This window comes from Equus przewalskii, chromosome 2 (genome assembly GCF_037783145.1).
Source record: "Equus przewalskii isolate Varuska chromosome 2, EquPr2, whole genome shotgun sequence".
NCBI lineage: Eukaryota > Metazoa > Chordata > Mammalia > Perissodactyla > Equidae > Equus > Equus przewalskii.
In genome coordinates this window covers 112,130,343-112,153,193 of record NC_091832.1, presented here as the reverse complement: position 1 = coordinate 112,153,193, position 22,851 = coordinate 112,130,343, and positions in this window count along the sequence as shown.

Sequence of the window (22,851 nt, the reverse complement as noted above, 5' to 3'; positions counted from 1 at the left end):
GGATTGCTATTATTTAATTGTTATTCCCCTGGTTACTTATGAGATAAGCATATATTTTTAATCCTTTTTATTAGTTCTAATGGACATTTTCTATTAGCATATTTTACCCATTTTTCTATGGGCTTCTTTTTGTTTTCATTTCATAAAAGACTTTTTATTATAGAATTAAACTCTTTATTTGTAATAAGCATCCCCCAAATATTTTGCAGTCTATCATTGGTCTGTTGCTGTTGTTTCTATCCACTGTCATGCAGAAGTTTTTAATTTTGTGCGGTCAGTAAGTCTGTCCCCCGTGTCTGTCTGTATAGCTTCTCTCTGTCTCATCTTGGTTGGAAGTCTCCCTGATGTCTAGGTTGCATATGTCTATCTCCTAAATTTTCTTTTCTTTCTTTTTTAATTTACTTTTAAAAACTTCTTATGTTTAAATTTTAATATATTGGAATTTATTTTATAAATGGTATATGACAGGACCTTTATTTTTTCCAGATGGAGAGCCAATAGTAGTAGTATCATTTATTACGTAAATCATCTTTCGCTAACTGAATTGAAATAATAACTTTATCATAGATTACATTCGTGTGTGTGTGTGTGTGTGTATTTCCATTGATATATTTGTTTTTTTTTTCTCCCATACCAGGAACATGTAAAGATTTTAACTTTAAGGTAATTTTATTCAATTAAAAAAACTTTTGGAATTTTAATTAGATATATCTTAAATTTATGTATTATTTAAAGTAAAATAATTACCTTCACAGCCAAGAAAAATAAAATAAAATAAAATATACTTTCTTGTTTTAAATCCCTTAATAAGATTTATAATTTTCCTAATATGTATCTTTATGACAATTGTTAAATGTACTCTTAAGCTTTTATTTTGTTTTTGTGAATGAACTTAAAAAACTTTTTTGCTTTCATCTGGATATTGTTCCTTTAGCGTAAAGCTAATGTTTTCTACAAATATTCCTTATATCAGACATTTTCCAACATTTTCTTATTCAGTTTAGTAGTTTTGATTTTTGTTGTATTATTTTTGCTAGAAGCTATTGGACTTTTCTAAGTATAATATCAACATATTCTGCAAGTAACAAAAACAAAATCTCACTTCAATGCCTTCAAGGCAGAAATAAAATTAATTTTCTCACACAAAAAGGATCTCATAGACAGAGAGGGTCTAAAGTTGTTTAGTTCAGCAAGACAAGGATTTGTGTTCTTTCTACCTTTCTGTCATTGTGTCAGCTTCCTCTCAGCTAGCTCCACTCATTGTTATGAAATGGCTGCACAGTCTCATGTGTCGCAGTAATATTACTATCAAAGTCATATACAGAGGCCACACGAGGGGAGACTATCTGTCTGTATCCCTTTCTAAGCTTGAGAAAAACGCTTTCCCCAAATATTGCCAGCACATTTCTTCTAATATCTAATTGGTGATAATTGTGTCACATGCCTATATCAAAATCAGTAGCTGAGCAGGCAAATGGGACCACGATTGACTTATACCATAAAGACATAACCATGAGTAACAAGCAAATGGGATGATACCAAGCAAAACTGTGGTTTTATTAGCAAAAAAGAAAGGTGGGAATGGCCATCGGTTAGACAGCTAACAGAAACTTCACATGTTGTTATGAAACAGAATTAGGTTTATCTATTCTTGGACACTATGTATATAAGAATAGTTTTTATTGACCTGTTAAATTTGCTAGAATATCCAAAAGATGTTGAACAAAAACAGTGATGGTAAGCATCTTCAGTTCTTTCTGGTTTTAATGGTTTTACCCTTTAACCATTTTGAATGAAGTTTGCTAGGTTTTTTCTTCATGTTTGAGAAGTTTACTTCTATATGTGCTTTTCCAAAAGTAAAAGCTTCTAATTCAATAGAAACCAGGAGCAACAAAAATAGTGTAAAGGATAATTAAAATCTAAAATAAGAATCCTCAAAAGACTATTAAAATAGATAGTTTTCTCTTGCTCCTGATAAGGGGAAGGGTCTTAAAATATTCGAACAAATTAAAAGACACACCTGATATTTGGATAATAATTTATACTGCTGTAAAGATGTAAATTCTTCCTAAATTAATCTATAAAGTACGTCATCCCAATAAAAACAAGAGATTTTTTTTTAACTTGATTTGATTATATTAATGGTCAACTGGAGTGGTTACACATGAAAGAATAGGGAGGAAACTTTTTGAAAAGCTGAGTTAAGGAGTAGAATGGAGTTAGCCCTACCAGAGAATAAAGCTGAAAATAAAGCTTGAGATACTAAAGTAGTGTGTTACTGAGTCATAAACAGACAGAGAAGTGGAACAGAAATAGCTTAAAGACACAGGAAAATTTAGAATATAACAAAATTGCTATTTCATGCCAGAGATGTACAGGTGACTTGCTTAACAGTAAAATTAATATAAAAATTTGCAAGGTAGTAGGGAAAATATACGTAGATTACACACAATTCTACATATGTGATATAATTTTAGATAGAATAAAGATGTAAATATTTAAAACGAAAGACCATAACACGCACTGTAAAATGCTAGAGTTTTATTTTTTAATAATTTTTCCAGGAAGTGGAATGATTTCTAAGCAAGTCATAAAATCTCAAGTTCATAAAGATAAGAAATAATTGACAAATTACATATTTTTAAATTATACAATGCAAAAAAAATCCTTAAAAAGTCAAAAGACAACTGAAAAATTAGAAAAATTATTTGTCACTAATTTGACAGTAAAAAAGTGTGTAATTTTCAAAAAGTTAAGAAGATGACATGTAAAAATATAAAATGAACATGTCTCAAAGATTTAATTATCCCACTATTGAAAAAACTGAGCTTTTTAGAATTATATTTTGACACTATGTAACTTTCTTAGCATAAAATTAACTTATAAATCAAAAAGAAAATGATGCAATGGGAAAACATGCAGTGGATATTAAAGACAGTTGGCAAAATAAGATAACAATATCCAAAAAAATTATTTAAAATATTCAACCTCACTCATAATTAGGAAAATGAATAGGGACAAAGAATACATGTAACAGAGTCACTAAAATTTGAATTTCACTGAAGTTTATAGATAAATTTTATTATCCACATTTTACCAAAAATTTGCTCAACTCTCTGGATAGCTGACTTTAGGGAAACTTTTAAAATTGGTTATCTCAAGTAAATTACCTTAAAAATCTTTGATTCTAGACCTCTCCATTCTGTTTCTTTATATTGCAGATGTCTGCAGAAACACTTTGCTAATATGAGTGTTATTATTTCAGATTTTTAAGCTTTAAAAGGATTCTTGGCACTCTTGTTACAGTACCCTAAAGAATAATTAAGTATCAACTCCCTTTACCGTCGTTTCTTGTATAAAATAAAATAATTCCAAGTAATATCTTATTTGATTTTCTAAAGATAAAGATTAATATGTATAAACTCTTGTTTGTGAAAATATTTGTTACACTGATCTATTTTAATTTATGAGGAATTATAAAACAATGACAAAATTACCACCTTTACCTATATTCTGTTCATGGGATCTGGGAAGTTTCCACTGAACCTCAAATTAATCATAAATTGAAAGGGTTTATTCTACATTTTTTATAGTGAAACTAATACATGTGCATAAAGAAAGCAAGACAGAATACAAATTTATTGAAACTTATGGCTATTATTATAAGCATCACAGACAAAGGCATTCCAGTAATATCTTAATGGTATTTAGACATCTGTTTAATAGCAATGTCAAAACTTGGTTATAGATTTGCTAATGATATCAACAAACTAAGGGCTTTCTAAAAGAAAGAACTATACTGACCCAAAAGACAATCCTTGATATAAGCATAGAGGCTAAAAACTGGAAATTTAAGGAGTGTGTTTTATAGTTGAATATGGATCTTTTGTGTCTGCCTTATTCCTCCTCTCTCACCATTGGAGAAATCCCAAAAGTAGAATTGCAAGAGTAAAAGATATACACTCTTAAATTTTTGTATGTAACTGTTTTTTAGCGTAGGTTCGCTTGAATATTTAGCGTGAGACAAAGGATTAGGTTCAGAAGGTTAATTTGGAAATACGATCTCAGGAACTAGGAACGCAGGGAGGAAGGGAACCTAAAACAAGACCATATCATTGAAACACCAACACTTCAGGCCCTGGTGCTAGGTTCCTGGTACCTTCTGAGGAGCCATAGGAAATGATTCTCAGCACTTTCTGACCATTGCTTCCGTTCTCCACCTGTCAGGGTAGCCCCTGAGGTGTTAACTCCCTCTCATTTGCAGGCTGTTCTGAGAACGTTCTATTGAAAACCCTCACCAGCACATCACAGAAGCCCCACGTCCCGAAGCAAAAGAAAGACAGTAAGGCCAGGGGTGAAGGGCTGTTGGTTATACATGAACAAAGCAGGTACCAGCGCCAGGAGTGAGAAGTGGGGTCAAGAGGCATTTCAAGTGGTGTAGAAGTGTCCAATAAAATCGACAACTTTGACTTTACAAAAGTTGTTCTAATTTGTACTTCTACCAGCAGAGTGTACCAATGTCTATACTCATGCACATGCAAACTGAGTAATATTACTCCGGTTAATCTTAGTATGATTACGCAGTATAGACCTCAGTGTCCTAATTAATATGAGAGTTTTTAGTGTTAGCAGTCCTTTACCACTTAAATGAACTTTACTACAAATAGTAAATATGGCTAAAGAGGCTACTGTTTGTTAATGTTAATTTAACATTAACAAGGTGGCAGACAAACTCTAAGCAGCTGTCTATTTTTACTGTCAGTCCATTATAGGGAATTGTCACTGAGCTCCATCTTCAAGTGAATCAGATTCTTAAGATAGTTTTATCAAAAAGAAAACAGAATGAGATAGGATAATGTATTCTCAGTTTATATTGAAATCTTTTATTTAAATATAAAACTCCACAAATATTTATTGAAGTCTTTGTTATGTGTGAGGAATATGTTTTACAAATATTTATAATGCAGCATTATTTATAAAAGAAGAACACTGAAAATAGCCTAAATGACTAGTAAAAGGAGATTGGCTAAAACAATTATGGCTACTGCCATGCAGTCATTAAACATGATAATATCTAATTTTATTGAAATGACAAAATGTTAATAACATTGTGAAATTAAAAAAATCTGTATATAACATTATGTTTATCATGTCCTAATTTTTGTAGAAAAACTAAAGTATGCGTGTATATGTCAACATAGCTGAAATTGTAGAGAGATGTATTCTAATGTGGAAGTGAAATTATCTCCAGGACGTAGGATTCTAAGTAATTTTCACTTTCTACCTTTTAATTTTCTGTATCTCCTAAAGATTTTATCAAAGAGTTTCTTATTTTATAGTTTGAAGAGATTTATTTTTGCTTAAAAATAAATTACTGCTTCTCTGTAGTTCCTGTTTTAATATTGGCTCATACAACGAACAATTTTGGTGTTAGTGAAGGAAAAGACCATTGAATGCAAATTTAAAGGTCCAGTTGAAAAGAGTGTTAGCAAGTTTGAAGCCCCACCCAACTGCAGAGCATAGCTTCCAGTCCCACCCAACATGGAATCCAGGCCAGAGAACCCAGGCAGCTGCAGAACTCATCCAGCCAAGCCAGCAGCCCTGCCCAACTATTGAGCATAGCCTCCAGCCACACTTGATCAGGGAGCCTGAACAGTGACCCCAGGAAGCCTTGGAGTACTGCCTACCATACTGCCTGGCCATGGAGTCTAGCCTACAGACCTGCCCAAATTCTAAGCAAAGCCTGTGGCCTTGCTCAGGCAGAAAGACCAGCCAGTGACCCCACTAAATTTAAGGGCATAGTCTGTGGCCCCAACCTGAACAGGAAGCCTGGACAAGAACCTTGTCTGACCATGGAGCAGTCTCCAACTCCACCCAAAGGTGGGGTATAGCTGGAGGCCCTACCCTGACCAGAGAACCTAGCCAGTAACCTTGAACAACAGTATAGTGAAGTATAGCCAGTGGCCTGCTTGATGATTATAATACCCAGCCTTTGGACCCACCCAATTTCATTGCACAGCCTGTGGTTCTGTTTGAATGCAGAGCACAGCCTGTGGCTCCAAACTATTGCAAAGCCTTGGTTATGGCCCTGCCTGAATGCGGAATCTAGCCAGCAGCACCATCCAGTCAGGGAGCACAGCTTGAGGCCTCACCCAACCAGGAGTGATTGTGGAGCCTAGCCAGCAGCCCTATCTAGTTGCAGAGTCCAGCTAGTGGCATTGCCTACCATGGAACACAGCCTGCAACCCCACCCAACAGGAAGTGATTGCAAAGCCCAGCTAGCAGCCCTGCCTGACCATGAAGTGTATCTGGCAGCCCCACCAGACCAGGGAGCCCAGCCAGCTGCCTTGCATGAATGCAGAGCCCAGCCAGAAGAATCACACCCCACCACACCTCAGGGCATTATCAATGGCCTTGCTCAACTAGAGACCCCAACAGCAAGCCCTGCCTGCCCACAGACACTACCAGCTAACCTATTTAGAACCCCAAGTGGAGCTGACTGGTGAAGGTCTTCCCTGCCAAGGCAAACTTGTAAAATCTGGAAGAGGAGACTGCTTCCTCAAATGAACAGATACAAGCACAAGGATATAAGCATTGTAAAGAACCAGATAAATATGACACCACCAAAGGAAACTAATAAGCTCCAATAATTGACGCTAAAGAAATGGAAATCTATAAACTCTCTGACAAAGAATTCAGAATAATCCTCTTAAAGTAGTTCAGTGAACTACAAGATATAAAGACAGACAACTAAATGAAATTGGGAAAATAATGCATGAACAAAATGAGAAGTTCAACAAAGAAATAGAATCCATCAAAAGACACTAAACGGAAATCCTAGAAATGAAGAATACTGCTGAATTGAAGAACTCCATAGGGAACTTCACCAGCAGACTTGACCAAGCAGAAGAAAGAATCAGTGAACTTAAAAACAGATCATATGAAATTATCCAGTCAGAGAGAGTGGGATGATACATTCAAAATATTGAAAGAAAAAAACTGTCACCCAAGAATACTATACCCAGCAAAGCTATCCTTCAGAAATGAAGGAGAGACAAAGACTCCCAAACAAGCAAAAGCAGAGAGAGTTCAGCACCACCAGACAAGTCTTACAAGAAATACTAAAGGCTATTCTTCAAGCTAAAATGATAAGATGCTAATTAACTTCATAAAAATATACGAATATGTAAAACTCACCTGTGAAAGCAAATACATAGTCAAAATCAGATTCTCTAATATGGTAGTGGTAATATGTGAATCACTTTCAACTCTAGTTTAAAAGTTAAAAGACAGACATATTAAAAATTATATTTGCTATTGGACACACAATAAAAAAAGTTGTTAAGTTGTAACATCAATAACTTAAAATGTGAAGAAGGGAGAAGTACAAGTATAGAGTTTCTGTATGCTATCAAAGTTAAGTTGTTATTAGGTTAAATAGGATGTTATAACTATAAGATATTTTATGTAAGTCTCGTGGTAACCACAAAAGAAAAACCTGTAGTAGAGATACTAAAGATTATGATAAAGGAATCAAAGCATACCACCAGAAAAAGTCATCAAAACTCAAAGGAAGACAGCAACAGAGGAACAAAGGAACAAAGAAACTACAAAAAATCAGAAAACAATGAATAAAATGACAATAGTAAGTCCTTATCTATCAACAATTACTTTAACAAAATGGATTAAGTTCTCCAATCAAAAGACATACATAGAAGGCTGAGTGGATAAGAAACAAGATCCAACAATATGCTATCTACAAGAGACTCACTGCAGCCCTAAGTGTACAGATAGGTTGAAAGTGAAGGGATGGGAAAAGATATTCCAAGCAAGTGGGAACCAAAAGAAAACAGGTATAGCTACATTAACGTCAGACGAAATAGACTTTTAGCTAAAAATGGTCACAAGAGATAAGATCATTATATCTTGATAAAGGGGTCAATTCATCAAGAAGACATAACAATTATAAGTATTTTTGCATCCAACATAGGAGCACCTAAATATATAAAGTAAATACTAACAGAACTAAAAGTCAAAATAATAAGCAATATAATAATAGATGGGGACTTTAATCCCCCACTCTGAACAATGGATAAATCATCCAGACAAAAAATCAATAAGGAAATAGAATTTGAACAATGCTGTACACCAAATGGACCTAACAGACATATTCAGAACATTTCATCCAACAGCAGCAGAATACACATTCTTCTCAAGTATGCATAAACATTCTCCAGGATAGATCATCTGTTAGGCCACAAAACAAGTCTCAATAAAATGAAGAAGATTGAAATCATATTAAGCATCTTTTTTAACGACAATGACATGAAACTAGAAACTGATTACAAGAAGAAAGCCGGAAAATTAACAAATATTTGAAGATTAAACAACATGCTACTAAATAATCAATGGGTCAAAAAAGAAAACAAAAGTGAAATAAAAAAATACCTTGAGATAAACTAAAATGGAAATACAACATACTAAAACTTATGAGATGCGGCAAAAGCAGTTCTAAGAGAGAATTTTGTAGTTATAAATGCCTACATTAAGAAAAAATAAAGATCTCAAATAAACAACCTAACTATACACCTCAAGGAACTATAAAAAAAAAGGACTAAGCCCAATGTAAATAGATGGGAGGAAATAACAAAGATCAGAGCAGATAAATGAAATAGAGACTAAAAAGACAGTAGAAAGATCATGTCTAAGAGTGGGATTTTGAAAATATAAACAAAATAGACAACCCCTTAGATAGACTTAGCAAGAAAAAGAGAGAAAGGATTCAAATAAATAAAATTAGAAATGAAAAAGGAGGCATAACAACTGATAGCACACAAATACAAAGGATCATAAGCAACTACCATGAACAATTATATGCCAACAAATTGGACAATCTAGAAGAAATGGATAGATTCCTAGAAACAACCAACCTAAAAAGACTGAAACATGAAGAAAGAGAAAATATGAACAGATGAATAACAAACATATTGAATCAGTAATCAAAAACCTCCCAACAAAGAAAAGTCCAGGAGCACATGGTTTCATGGGTGAATTCTACCAAACATTCAAAGAAGAATTAACCCCAATCCTTCTCAAACTTTCCAAAAAATTGAAGAAGTGTGAACACTCCCAAACTTATTTTCCAAGGCCAGCATTACCCTGATGCCAAAACCAGATAAGGACACTACAAGACAAGAAAACTACAGACCAATATCCATGATGAATATAGATGCAAAAATTCTCCACAGAAATATTAGCAAACTGAATTCAACAATTCGTTGAAAGGATCATACAGCATGATCAAGTGGAATTTATCCCTGGGATACAAAGACGGTTCAACATACACAAATCAATAAATGTGATACACCACATTAAAATAGAATGAAAGGTAAAAATCAACTGATCATATCAATAGATGCAGAAAAAGCATTTGACAAGATTTAACATCCTCTCATGATAAAAATTTTTAACAAATTGGATATAGAAGGAACGTACCTCAACATAATAAAGGACATATATGACAAGCCCACAGCCAACATCATACTCAATAGTGATAGATTAAAAGCGTTTCCTCTAAAATCGGGAATAAGACACAGGTGTTCACTCTTATCACTCTTATTCAACATAGTGCTGGAAGTCCTAGACAGAGAAATTAGGCAAGAAAAGTAAATAAAACTCATCCAAACAAGAAAGAAAGAAGTAAATGTGTCTCTGCAGATAACATGACCTTATATATAGAAAATCCTAAAAACTACGTCAAAAACCTGTTACAACTAATAAAAAAATTCAGTAAAGTTTCAGGATACAAAATCAACATATAAAAATAAGTTGCATTTCTATACACTAACAATAAACTCTATGAAAAAGAAATAAAACAATTCCATTTATAAAAGCATGGAAAGGAATAAAGTACTTAGGAGTAAGTTTTACTAAGTAGGTGAAAGATCTATATACACTGAAAACTATAAGACATTGATAAAAGAAATAGAAGAAGCCACAAATAAGTGGAAGGATATCCCATGTTCATGTATTAGAAGAAGAAATGGTTAAAATGTTCATAGTACTCAAAGCCATCTATAGATTCAATGCAATCTCTATAAAAATTCCAATGGTATTTTTCTCAGAAAAATGATCACTTATCCATCCTTTAGGATTCATCTTAATCATCATCCTCTCCAATACATTGTTATGTCCTTCCTTTGTCATAGAGAAAAGAGATGAATTAACAGACAGTTGAAATGGCAAGGGATACGTACTTAGAGGAACATACATGATGGATATATTAAGGGATCTGATACTTGATCACTGTGTTGAAGAATGGTTGATGAAAAATTATTCAGTCATATAAAACTTGAGAAGTAATACATGTTTAAAACAAAAGAAGCAGAAGTTACAAAAGCCTAGAGGTTTGAGAAAATATGGAAATTTGGAGAAACAGCAAACAGGTATTGTATGCCATAATACAATAAGAAATAAAGGCAGGCATTCAAGATTTATGAATATTTCAGGAGAAAAAATGTGTAAGAGGAAACCGACAAGCAAGAAACCAAAAGTTCATCCTTGACACTTCCTTCTTTTACTTCCATATCATCAGTTGTGCTGATATTTACCTCCTAAACATCTCTCTCATCAGTACACTCTTTTTCATGTCTACGGCCAACACCATAGTCCAAGTGTTTTAGTTTGCTTGAGCTGCCAAAACAAACTGCCACAGACTAAATGGCTTAAACAACAGAAACTTATGTTCTCATAGTTCTAGAGGCTGAAAAGTTCAATCAAAGTTCCGACAGAGTTTGATTTTCTTAGGGCTCTCTTCTAGCTTGCAGGCAGCCACCTTCTCACTGCGTCTTCACACGGTGGAAAGAGGGAGATATTTGGTGTCTCTTCCTCTTTCATAAGGACACTGGTTCTGTTGGATCAGGGCTCCACTCTTATGACCACATTTAACCTTAATCACCTCCTTAAACTCTCTGTTTCCACTACAGTCACATGTGGAGTTAGGGTGTCAACATATGAATTTTGGGAGAATATAATTCAGTCCATAGTGCCAAGCTATCATTATTTCTTGCCTGAACTACTAAATTAACCTTCTAACTGATCTGTCCATATCCTCTCTTGTACCCATCCAAAGTGCCTTCTTGTAGCTGAAATATTTTTAAAACACATATCACTATTCTGCTGGTGATAACTAAATGGCTTCCCACTAGTTTTCAGATAAGAACAAATTTACACTTTGCCTATAATGTCCTGTATGGTTTTGTCCCTACGTACTGCTCCAGCCCCGTCCCCACCATGCCCTTACGTGCTCTCTACCTCCAACCATACTGGAATTGAACTTCCATGGTCCCTACCACCAAGTGGCCTTTGGACACATTATTTTCTCAATGGGGAATGTTCTGCCTCCCACAGCTCTCTTTGCCTAGTGAATTCCACTATTTCTTCAGATCTTAGAAAGAATTATTGTATCCTAATTAAGCTAAAACTCCTGAGTGAGGGCGCCATACCCATTTTGTTTACATTTATTCACAGTGTCTGTTAGAGAGGCTGGTGCAGAGATGGTGCTTAATAAAGTCTTTGAATACATTAATGAATTAATGACATGAAACAGATCTCAGAGGGTTTGTTTTAGAAGACTCGATAGCCAAATAAAGCCATACCACTCTCCAAGTTCCTTTAAGGTGGAATTCCTTAAACTATGATTCATTAAATACTAATGTTCTGTTAGATGTTAGTAGATGTGTTACAAAGTAGAATTCTTTGGTCTCTAGGAATGCTGGGTTAAATAAGAATTTTTTACTGCAGGACTCCTTAGATCCTTTGATAGCTTGCTATGCAATGTGGGTCTTTTAGAAGAGATCGTACTATTTAACATAATCTCTTCATCACAAAACTCTTTTCACAAAGCGCCCCTTAACTGCATGATGACACCAGTGTTCCAAATGCGTACTTCGGCACACAGGCTTAGGAAATTTGGCTATACTTACACTACGGTAATTAAAATAAATGCCAATTAATAGATATCAGAACCATTAATCTTTATCCATTTGTATTAAAATTTGCTTCTTGAGATCCTTTACTACACAGGCAGCTTTTGTTTTCTCCTTTTATTGGCTTCTAAATTTGAAAGTAAATTACAGTCTATAGACTACCCTTACATTGGTTTTATTTTAAAACAAAGACCAAGGTGATGGAAGCCAGGGTGTTGTCCTATCATCCTAAATACGTTCATTTAGCAAATATTAATTGAGAATTGTTTGTGTAAAAGGCTTGGCTATGTGAGAGATACTCATTTGTATTAGGTATGGCCTCTGTACACAAGAAGTCTATAATATAAAAGAAGATATGACCATGTATACAATAATTGCAAGGCTTTAAGACATAATAATGACCATATCAGTGGAAAAAAATGCCATAAGAATTCATTGGAAAAACAGATCACTTCTTCCTTTGAGACACAAGCAAAGAATACCTATGAAATAGATAAAAAGTGATAGATAGATAGATAGATAATAAGTGAATTTAGAGCCTCAGCTTAATAGTCTTAATATTAACATCTTCTATAAACAAGAAGGCAAGGCTACCTGAAGATCCAGAGTGTGTAGGAAAGTTAGACAAGAAAATTTGAGAAGAGGAAAGAAGATTTGGAATTTGGGTTGTAGGGAATGGACTAATTTATCATCTAGAAATTAGTAATAAGATTGTCAAGTAGCTTTGAGAACCCAATCGAAAATAATCAGCGTGAATTTATGGTAGGTCGGTCAACATGGTTCTCTGATTAGCAAAGTCAAATGAGAGAAATACTCTTCCTAACCATCCATGGCAGACACTGTGGAAAATTTAACTCTTTATTTGAGCCTAAAGTCTATTTTGAACTATAAAAGGCCATTAATCTTCACTGTTAATTCCTTAGGTCACTGAACTTTTAGAGAGCCTGACGTCAATATCAAAGAACTGTGCACTTCAATCTGTGTTTTTGCCTTTCGAGTGTTGAAATATAAAATAATGGAAGACTCAGACTTTATCTCATGCTCGAGGTGCTGTTGGTTTTCTATAAATATTATGTAATGAGAGAGGGTAATGTTCTGTACAGTTGTATTTTACTCAGAAAACAGTGTGTTATGTTCCAAGTGGTTACACATGATTTATAATTGTTGGTAAGACGGTTGTGCAAGGCAAACTGTGTTATGGCTTATTTTCACTTATCACATTCAATAAATCACTATAAAAACAGGCCACAGCATACATGAAGCACTACAAAACAGCACTTACAAAATCATTTGCCTGAACATCATGTTATGGAGGGCTTCAATTCATTGGCAAAGTAAATGGATTTTTTTTCTTTAAAGATCAAGTATACAACCCCGACATTTTTTGGCCTCTTTCCACTAAAGGGATAACAAAGCTGGAATTATGGTGTACTATTTTATACTTTTATATCCTCTGTCCTTGTTGGGTATTTCCAACTCTGTCACCACAAAGCTCTGAGCCCATACTGTAACTCCAGGATATCTTGAAAAATGAAAGTCTTCAGTAAGAAATTTCACATTTTCTTAGTATTACAGTTTGTCATTTCCCTTCCATTCACCTCTGTGTATAAGTAGGAGGAAAGAGAAGGAAGAAAATTTTGAGCGAAAGAAAGAATGCTTTTATTCTTGCGTCTTGACCTGAACAAATGAGCCCTGCCCTGTATGAAGGTGATCGTGGTCTAATAGGGATTAAGACGCTTTTCTCTTATTGGAGATTACTAGTGTAAGAGGAAAGAAACAGTCTTTACTTTGTTCTGGCAGCCTTCAAGCACATGGACTGGTAGATGGACCACCGACCCTGGTCAGTGCAGAGGTGGTCTTTGCATTGTGATGCGTACAACAGAGAGGGAGTACTGTCAACACACTAACCTCCAGCCACAGTTCCTAAGAGTGTGGCAGCTGATGTTGCATCGTTTTATTCCGGTTACACCCTGAGACCCAATGCTGCTTCTTTAGCTCTCCATGGACAGAAAACTGGGTGACTTACACAGCAACACCATGGTCCAGAATAAGCCATTAACACTACTTGAATTGTCAGCTCATTAATCTTTTGAAGGACAGGGTCCAGACAACGAGATTATCACATTGGCAGAAAGGAATGAATGTCTACAAAACCCAACATCCAGACTCTTCTTTTTCTTCTCTCCTATTTCAACCTTGATGACAATTCCTTCTTCATGTTCTCTAGATTCAATCTCTGCTCATCTCCTCAAACATCTTGGCTACCTTGAGAGTCCCGTCTCAGTTCTGCATTACCGTTATTCATCCTCTGAATTACTCTCTTCAGCACACCAACATGGTCTAGGATCTCCCATATTTTTTAAAAAAAAAATCCTAACCCCACATCTTTTTGAGCCACCAAAGCTTTTTACTTTCTTCTGACATAGCCAAACTTTTGTCTAGAAGGGGCTGCTTTCAAGGGCACAGAGTAGAGACATAATTCTTGTGCTTTGGTTTGCCTGGGCTCATGGTCCTGGTTGCCCTCTCTGTTTCCTCCTTACGTAGCTTAGCAGAGAATTGGCTCTGCAGCACTGGGCAACCTCATCAAAAGAACATGAGGTTTCTCTCCTGCTTTGAGAAACAGCACGCGCACTGTCACAGAAACCTTATTTATCTTTACAAGTTCCTCATTTATTTATGCCACTACTGTGGACACTTCTCATCATCCTCTTCTGGATGAGCCTCCTTCAAATGACCTCTAATTTCTCCTCCTAGTTGGGTCTCTCGCTTCAGTCCTCAGATCTCATCCAATCCAATGGCTTTCCCCATGTTTTAATCTCTAGCCTACACCCTTTGTATAAAGCTAACTACTCTTTAAGCCTCAGTCATCGCATGGTGTTGGGGTGAGGATTAAGCTGTAAACCTCAATTACTTTGGGCAAGAAAAAAATGGTGCCATGATAAGTAGTAAAGCAGGAACACTAATACTTGGTCATCAATCATAGATTATATACTGTTTTAAAGTAGGTCTTTAAAAGATAAGTTCAGAACCTAAAATAGTTTCAGAAATATTAAATTTTACATGGGTAATTCCTCTAAGTTACAGTTCCATAGCTTGGATTATTTTGGCCTTGTTTAAAATTTGTAGCATCATTTGTAGTTTAAAGTTTTTAATATAATTAACCTGACTTGATAAATTGTATTAAGTTCAATTTTCAGTCATTGCCTGAACAGATTTAGATTAGGCATTCTGTCAAGTTTCATAATTATTTATTACGTAATTTTATCCAATGCTCAGAAATTTTATTGATAGTATGCCCAAAGAGGAGCAGTCACTTAACAAAATGAAGATGTAGTTATTTAAACAAATGACTGTTTGACAGCATAATTCTTTCATGTTAGATGGAAACGCTCATCATCATTTTGTGTAAGGAAAGCAATATTTATTTCTAGAAGCTCATTCTTTTTTTTTTAAGATTGGCACCTGAGCTAACATCTTTTGCCAATCTCCTCTCTTTTCTTCTTCTTCTTTTTCTCCCCTAAGCCCCCCAGTACATAGTTGTATATTCTAGTTGCAGGTCCTTCTGGTTGTGCTATGTGGAACACCACCTCAGCATGGCCTGATGAGTGGTGCTAAGTCAGCGCCCAGGATCCAAACCGGTGAAACCCTGGTCCGCTGAAGTGGAGCGCACAAACTTAACCACTCAGCCACAGGCCAGTCACTAGAAGCCCATTCTAATTGCACTATATTTTGAAGTTATGTCATCGCATGTCTCATATCAAAAGAAACCTGGTATGACCCTCCAGCACACCCTATTGCACACAGGCAGGAAGGAATATAAACCCTCTTAAGAATTTGTCATTCCTTTACCTTGTCTATCTTTCTTCACTTAAAAATTTATTTATTTATTCCACGTCTATCTTTCTTAAAGATCTTCAAGAAATTTTTTTTTTTAAAGATTGGCACCTGAGCTAACAACTGTTGCCAGTGTTTTTTTTTTCTGCTTTATCTCTCCAAATCCCCCCTGTACATACTTGTATATCTTAGTTGTGGATCCTTCTAGTTGTGGCATGTGGGATGCTGCCTCAACGTGGCCTGACGAGCGGTGCCATGTCTGCACCCAGAATCCGAACCAGCGAAGCTCTGGGCCACCTAAGCAAGTGCGCAAACTTAACCATTCAGCCACGGGGCTGGCCCTAAGGAAATTTTTATGACTTAGTTTTAGTTATTAAAAGGCTGCTGTTTATTTGACTAATTTTATGCAATAGGCAAGTTACTCAAAATCATTTGTATATTGATTCATTTGAAAAATAATGTTTAATATTTATATGAGATTTATTTTTCGTTATTCACAAATAATTTTTATTTGAAAGATTATTTTTCGTATCTATATTTCTGAAAATTGGGCAGATGTATTCTCTGTTCTATGGTTGTCAAACAGGTTTTAACTGTCTGGTTAGATTCCTAACTGATCTGTAGTGTTCAGTTACATTTGGTATAAGTGAAAAATAAACATTTTTGTCTTAAGCCGCTGATAATTTGGGACCTGTTTGTTCCCACAGCATGACTTAGTCTATCCCAACTATGTCAAAAAGCATATTTGGGGGATTAGATTGTGGGCTGTTTTAAAAATTTCTCTGAATTAAAAACACTACGACTTGCTTCTAATCAACAGAGCATGCCAAAGACGACAGGATGTGCACGATTATGTTACATAAGATTGTAATGTCCATCTTGCTGAGAGTCTTTCTCCTTCGCTGGCTTTGAAGAAACAAGTTGCCATGTTGTAAGATACCATATGAATAGGACCACACAGCAAGGAGCTAAAGACAGCTTTCGGCTGACAGCCAGCAAGAAACGGAGGCCCTCAGTCTGGGAGACTGCAAGAAATTAAACACTGCCAATAACTTTAGGAGTTTGAAAGTATATCCTTTCCCAGATGACCCCAGATGAGAATCCAGTCCTGTCTGGCACTTTGATTGCAGCTTTGCAGGGGACCCAAAAACCATGTCTGGATTCCTGACCTACAGATGCTGTGAAATAATAAATATGTATTGTTTTTAGCTGCAAAGTTCATTGTAACATGGTCATGCAGAAATGCATAACTAATGCGATTGGGGACCTAGTTCTGTGATAGTTTTCTAACTTAACAACAATGAGAGATTTCATTGGTTTTGTTGTAGCAACTTCAAAGAACAATGAATTTAATGGAGGCGGTTAAGAAATAAAATGTTCTAAAGGCTCAATGCAATTTCAGTAGCTTTGGGAGCCTCATGTAGTGTTTACTATCATAGATAATGTAGCAGACTGGAGCCTTTGATCTTCTGAATACTTAAGATATATTTGTTGAAGAACACTTTGGACCATTTCGTGATCTCTGTCCAGGTTCTTTGTATGACTATGAGCACTCTATGAAATATGAACTTTTCTGTATGTATATTCTTCTTCAATAAAACGTAGAAAAGTATAGCTATATTGATTTGAAGTACAATCAAATAATCTTTATATTTATTTCTTTTTACTAAGATCTAGAGTGAATATAAAATAAATAGAACCAATAAGGTAATTTTTGACACTACAATTAATAATATAAAGGATTTATAAAGACTGGCACCTTTGAGAAGTAAAGCAACATCAGAAAGCAATAAGTTAAAATAATAGATGACAACATAGTTCATTCTAAAATAGTGTGTCTTTCCTATGTTTTCTCTTCTGACAGTAGAGTTAGAGATGATTGGTTTTGCAGGCCTAATTAACTGTATCTTCATGTTCATACCTGTTGTTCCAGTCTAGTCTTTTGATTTCGTGTGTTGCTGTTTTAATCTAAGGTACTTCAAAAAAATGTTCTCACTATTATTCTCCATAAATCTGTGCATATGAGCCATCTTTCACTGGTTAATTCTACCATATATAATCTCCTTTCATGCATCTAGCTTTCTGAATGTGCAATGCTGCTAGAGAATCACTGAATCACTTTTTATTGCAGAAATTGGATTATGATTTCATGTTTAGCAAAGGCTTGTTGCTCTGCACAGCCTGATGTATGGTCCAATATATCTCCCCACAGTTCACAGCACAAGACTCACTGCCTCACGCGTTATTGTGGGATACTGGAAGAAATGCACACGAATTTACATCTATAAATCACGGGTCTGAAGTCTTTATCTCCAGATCTTTGAGGCATATTATCAATCTCAGGTGAACCGTGGAACAGTTATTGTGTCATTGCCCTGGGTGAAAGTAATTGGTAACACGGTTGGCAGGTTTGTGGCGGGGAAAAAGCTATGTAATTTCCAAGCCTTTGAATTCACGGCTGTGAACAGTGGAATGGAGTATATCTACCAAGATTGGTGAGTTTTCTGTTAAAGATGGAGAACTCGAGCCAGGTGTCTTGGGATCCTCGAATATGCTCTCTGTATAGTTTTGCTCGTGGGCCTTCATTCACAAAAAGGTTCTAACTTTCCTCTCCCCACCCCCCCACTTATCTCTATCATATATAGAGTGATTAAAAAAATCCCTACTTGCCTGTCCTTTAAGACTCAACTTGTGTTTCAACTTATTTGGACACTTTCTTGGACTTCATTATCTCCCTTTTATTAATTTTTTGAACTACTCATCTCAACCATGTAACTTGGAATTTAATAATTTATGCTTATATACTGGTCTTATCCTTTTCCAGTGGTTTAATCTCAAGATAATTTACATTTTTAAATGGGATGAACTTTGTATGCATTTAATCATTTATTCTTATTTAAACATGTTTATTGACTGCTTTGGCATACATCAAGCCTAATTTCTTTCTTTCTTTTTCTCTTTCTTTCTTTCCTTCTTTCTCTCTCCTCTCTCTTTCCTTCCTCCCTCCTTCCCTTCCTTCCTTGCTTTCTCCTTTTCTCTCTTTTTCTGTTATTATTTACTGAATGCATACTATACGTGTGAGGCATAACAAGTAGTATGTACAGAACAGTAGATATATTTGGCATACCCACCTAAGGAAGTCTAGTGTAAGAAAGGAGACCATATCAAATTCCATTTTCACAAGCAACCCTAGGCTCCCTGGGAGAAATGGTGAAGGAAATTGTGAGACTGAAAATGGACTTTCAGTTCTATATCAAATGTCCTGTAGTGGGGAGGGAATACAAAGTTGCCCTCCTTTATGTGTTTTCTGGGGAGAGGTGGAGCTCTGGGAACTTAGTAAACTACTAAATTAGGGAAAACATCCTAATACACATGCCCATTGCTGGAGTGGATGGAACAGTATGATATCACTTATTTGAATTCTAACCCAGAACTTAAAAAAGATTGCTCTACATTTCCCAATAGGAAAGACTTTAAAACTGAAACTGTGATAGAATCTATTGAGGAGTAAATTATCCATGCTTTCTCATAGATGGTAGCTCAGCCTAGCATAACGATCTGAAACACTTGAAGGAAAATTGCTTCTCTTAAGTCATGGCTATGTAGTGAGAACTGAACACCAAGAGTACTCAGAAGAATGGAGGACCAGTGGGGGCATCAGTGAAGAAGGCATGAACTTGGAGTCATTACCACTGAAACTTCTTACCCAAGACTAGACGGCCTCCAAGAGTAGGCCCACGTACTTGAACTCCTTAGAAATGAGATGAATAAAAGACAGGGAGATAGCTAACATTTTTGGATACCTGCTTTCTGGCAAGTATCTGTTAAACTCTTTGCATGTGTTGTTACTTATTTTTTTAAAGAGCATCTAAGTAGGCACTATCTCTATTTTACAGATGCAGAAACAGAGGTCATACAACATTGCCCAAGGCCTCACAGTTTTTAGGAAAAATTGCAAGATCCCTGTAGTATCTAGTACACTGGGGTCTCCAGCATCCTTACCTTCTTTTACTCTTGCCTCACATTGTAAGCTTCCTCAACACCACCCTAAAAGGACTTTCCTATCTTCCTACCTTTGCTTGTGTTGTTTCCCATTAGAAGGACACCTGCCCTGCCCTCTCATCCTTCTTTGCCTTGCTGAAATCTATTAGAGTTACCTCCTCCATAAATCTTTACTATTAGACTGGATTAGCTGCCTCTGAGCTTATGTGACACCTGTGAATATTTCCAACAAAGCCTTTATCCCCACTGAACTGGAGTACCACACTAACCTGAGAGCAGGAACTCTTTTATTCTTCTGTATAATAAGTGCTTGATATGAACTGCAGTGATAAAATCAGGATTTAAATCAAGGGCTCTGTGATTCCAAAATTTAGAAGATAAGACACATTCACAATAATCAAGACATAATGCAGTTAGCGACAAGCTCCATCGAAGAAGTTCAGACAAAATGCTATGGGAATTCATACGTTTGGATTCTTCATATGTTGTGGTTCTCTAGACTAGAAGGAATTTGACCTGTCTTCCCAGTACCCCTTTATTTTCATAGCTAAGTATTTCTTATTGTAAATTGAAGAATTTCCTTGTCATTAACATAGACACAGAAAGAATTCATAAGAGCTAGCCTGATTTTAGGCTAGCATCTGTTTTTTAATTGAGACACATTTCTTAACTTAGTGGTGGACTTAATAGAATTCACATTTTCTTGCACGAAATTTGTTCTTTGTTACTAGAGGCACAAAAATAGTTTCATGTTTCTTAACTGCATTTTTATATTGACATTTTAACTAAGAATTTCTACTCGTAAAGATTCTGTTCATTAATAATTTGTCATGATATTATTGACAATTAAATGTACGTTGGTATTATTATCAATGTCAATGAATTTTAATAACAGCGATTTCCTATGGATGTTCTTTTGATGTTATTGAAACTTCTGGGTTTTAAAAAAGACTTTCTGGGGAGAAGAGATCAAAAGAACTTATAAAACTTTATTAGCACTTTAAGGTAAGAATCCACTACTTTCTAAAAGAAGAAGTTAAAAAGCTTTAAATTATGTCAAGGACTCCTTAGGTTAAATACAAAGAAAGATTTCCTGACAGCGAAGTCTGATATGCATGAGCAAGAAATCATAGACTGACTCTTTGGTGCCTCATTGCTGTTAAAGAAACAGAGAGATTCATATCTGCTAGAAGAGTTAGGTAATGTCTGCGGAGAAGTGGATGAGGTGGGGCAGAAGGGATGGTTAGCTAGGGGACTTCTGGAAGAACCTTTCAAGATTGTTGGAAGGGTTTATGAATTCATTAAATGAATGAAGGAAAGCAATAAGCTACAAATGTCAAACAGTTATTTTTGTTTTTTTGTTTATCCCCTGAGAAATTTCAGGGATTGACACAAGGCTTACAGAAATTTAGCTCCTTCCTAGATGCTTCGAAGAGTCGTAACCAATATTTTACAGGAAAAGAAATCAAAGAGAAGAGTTTAACGTAATGTACCTAGCACAGATCGAGGTTATTGTATGTGCCAACTCATAAAAAATCAGGCTTTATGTGAGCAAATGCTTTGAAAGAGATTTTTGTGTGTGTCGTAGGCCAAATAATGGCCCCCTCCCCAAGGATGTCTACACTCCAATCCCCAGGACCTGTGAATATGTTACCTCACATAACATAACAAGGGATTTTGCAGGTGGAATTAAGATTGCTAATTAGCTGAACTTAAAAAGGGGAGATTATCCAGGATTACCTGGGTGATTCTAGTGCGATGACATGAACTCTGAAGTGGAAGAGGAAGATGGAAGTCTCAGTGAGAGATAGGACAAGGGAAGAAGACGCAGAGAGATTTGAAGCATGAGAGGAACTTGGCTCACAGTTGCCTGCTTTGAAGATGGAAGAAGGGGGCCATGAGTCAAGGAATTCAAGTGGCCTGTATACAGCCACCAATGAAATGAGGATGTCAGTCTGACAATGACAAAGAATTGAATTCTGCCAACAACCTGAATGAGCAAGGAAACAGAGTATCTCTAGAGATTCTAGATAGGAATGCAATCCTGCCAACACTTGATGAGACCACTGTCGAACTTCTGACCTACAGAACTGTAAGGTCACAAATGTGGGTTTTCTTAAACTGACAAGTTTATGGGAATTTGTTTTGGCAGCAATAGAAAATTAATAGAGCGTGCAATTTATTATATAACAACATTTAAGCATTTGTAGTTCACGACACATAATACACACATGAAGAGTATTGCACTTTTAGTTTTCCGATTTAAGAAAGATGGCTCAAAATGTTAAGTGAAAGTAGATAATTTTTTCCCCTATGGCCAGGAGAATGCAGCCTCTGATGGATCACAGAGCCACGGAAATTGCATGAGTGCTGACAACCATTCCAAAGCCAGGAGACGGTTCTCTCCACTCAGGGCCCCATCTGGCCACAGAGAGTCTTCTGTGCTGTGCTGGTGAAAGCTAGGATTCTAGGTGTTAGCAAAAGAGAATACAAGAGGAGGTAACAATGGGGCCTTCCTGGGATGGTGCAGTATAATTTGAAATAGAGATTTGATAAGTGCACTGCTTATCAAATCAAAGAGAGGGTGCTCAAATACCACCTTTCCAGCATGTTTCTGATCTCCAAGAGCTGCTGACAGTGTTTGGAAGAAAGGGCACCTGGGCTGCTTTTCCCGACACTTTCCCCTTAGATTTAGGCCTCCTTTCACCCTGGCTTGGCTGCCCTTGTTGCTTTCCTCATTTTGAGGTATCACTTGTTCCCCCATCATGCCACCTCTGTTCTAACTCATTCACTGGGAATACCCAAGACAGCTCTAGACTGTGTGGGTGTATTAGGGTGTGCCTGGTCGTATCTCAGCAGCCATTAGCTAGATGATGCGCATTACAATCTGGGTTCATGTCTGCTATCTGGGGAGTTACCAGGATGGCAAGTGCTGGACATTCTTTCTGTGCTTCAGTGTAGCATTTGCCAACCAGGACTAGGCTTTCTAGTACTTCATTCCTAAGACAATTCGCCAAAGGGAAGCAGC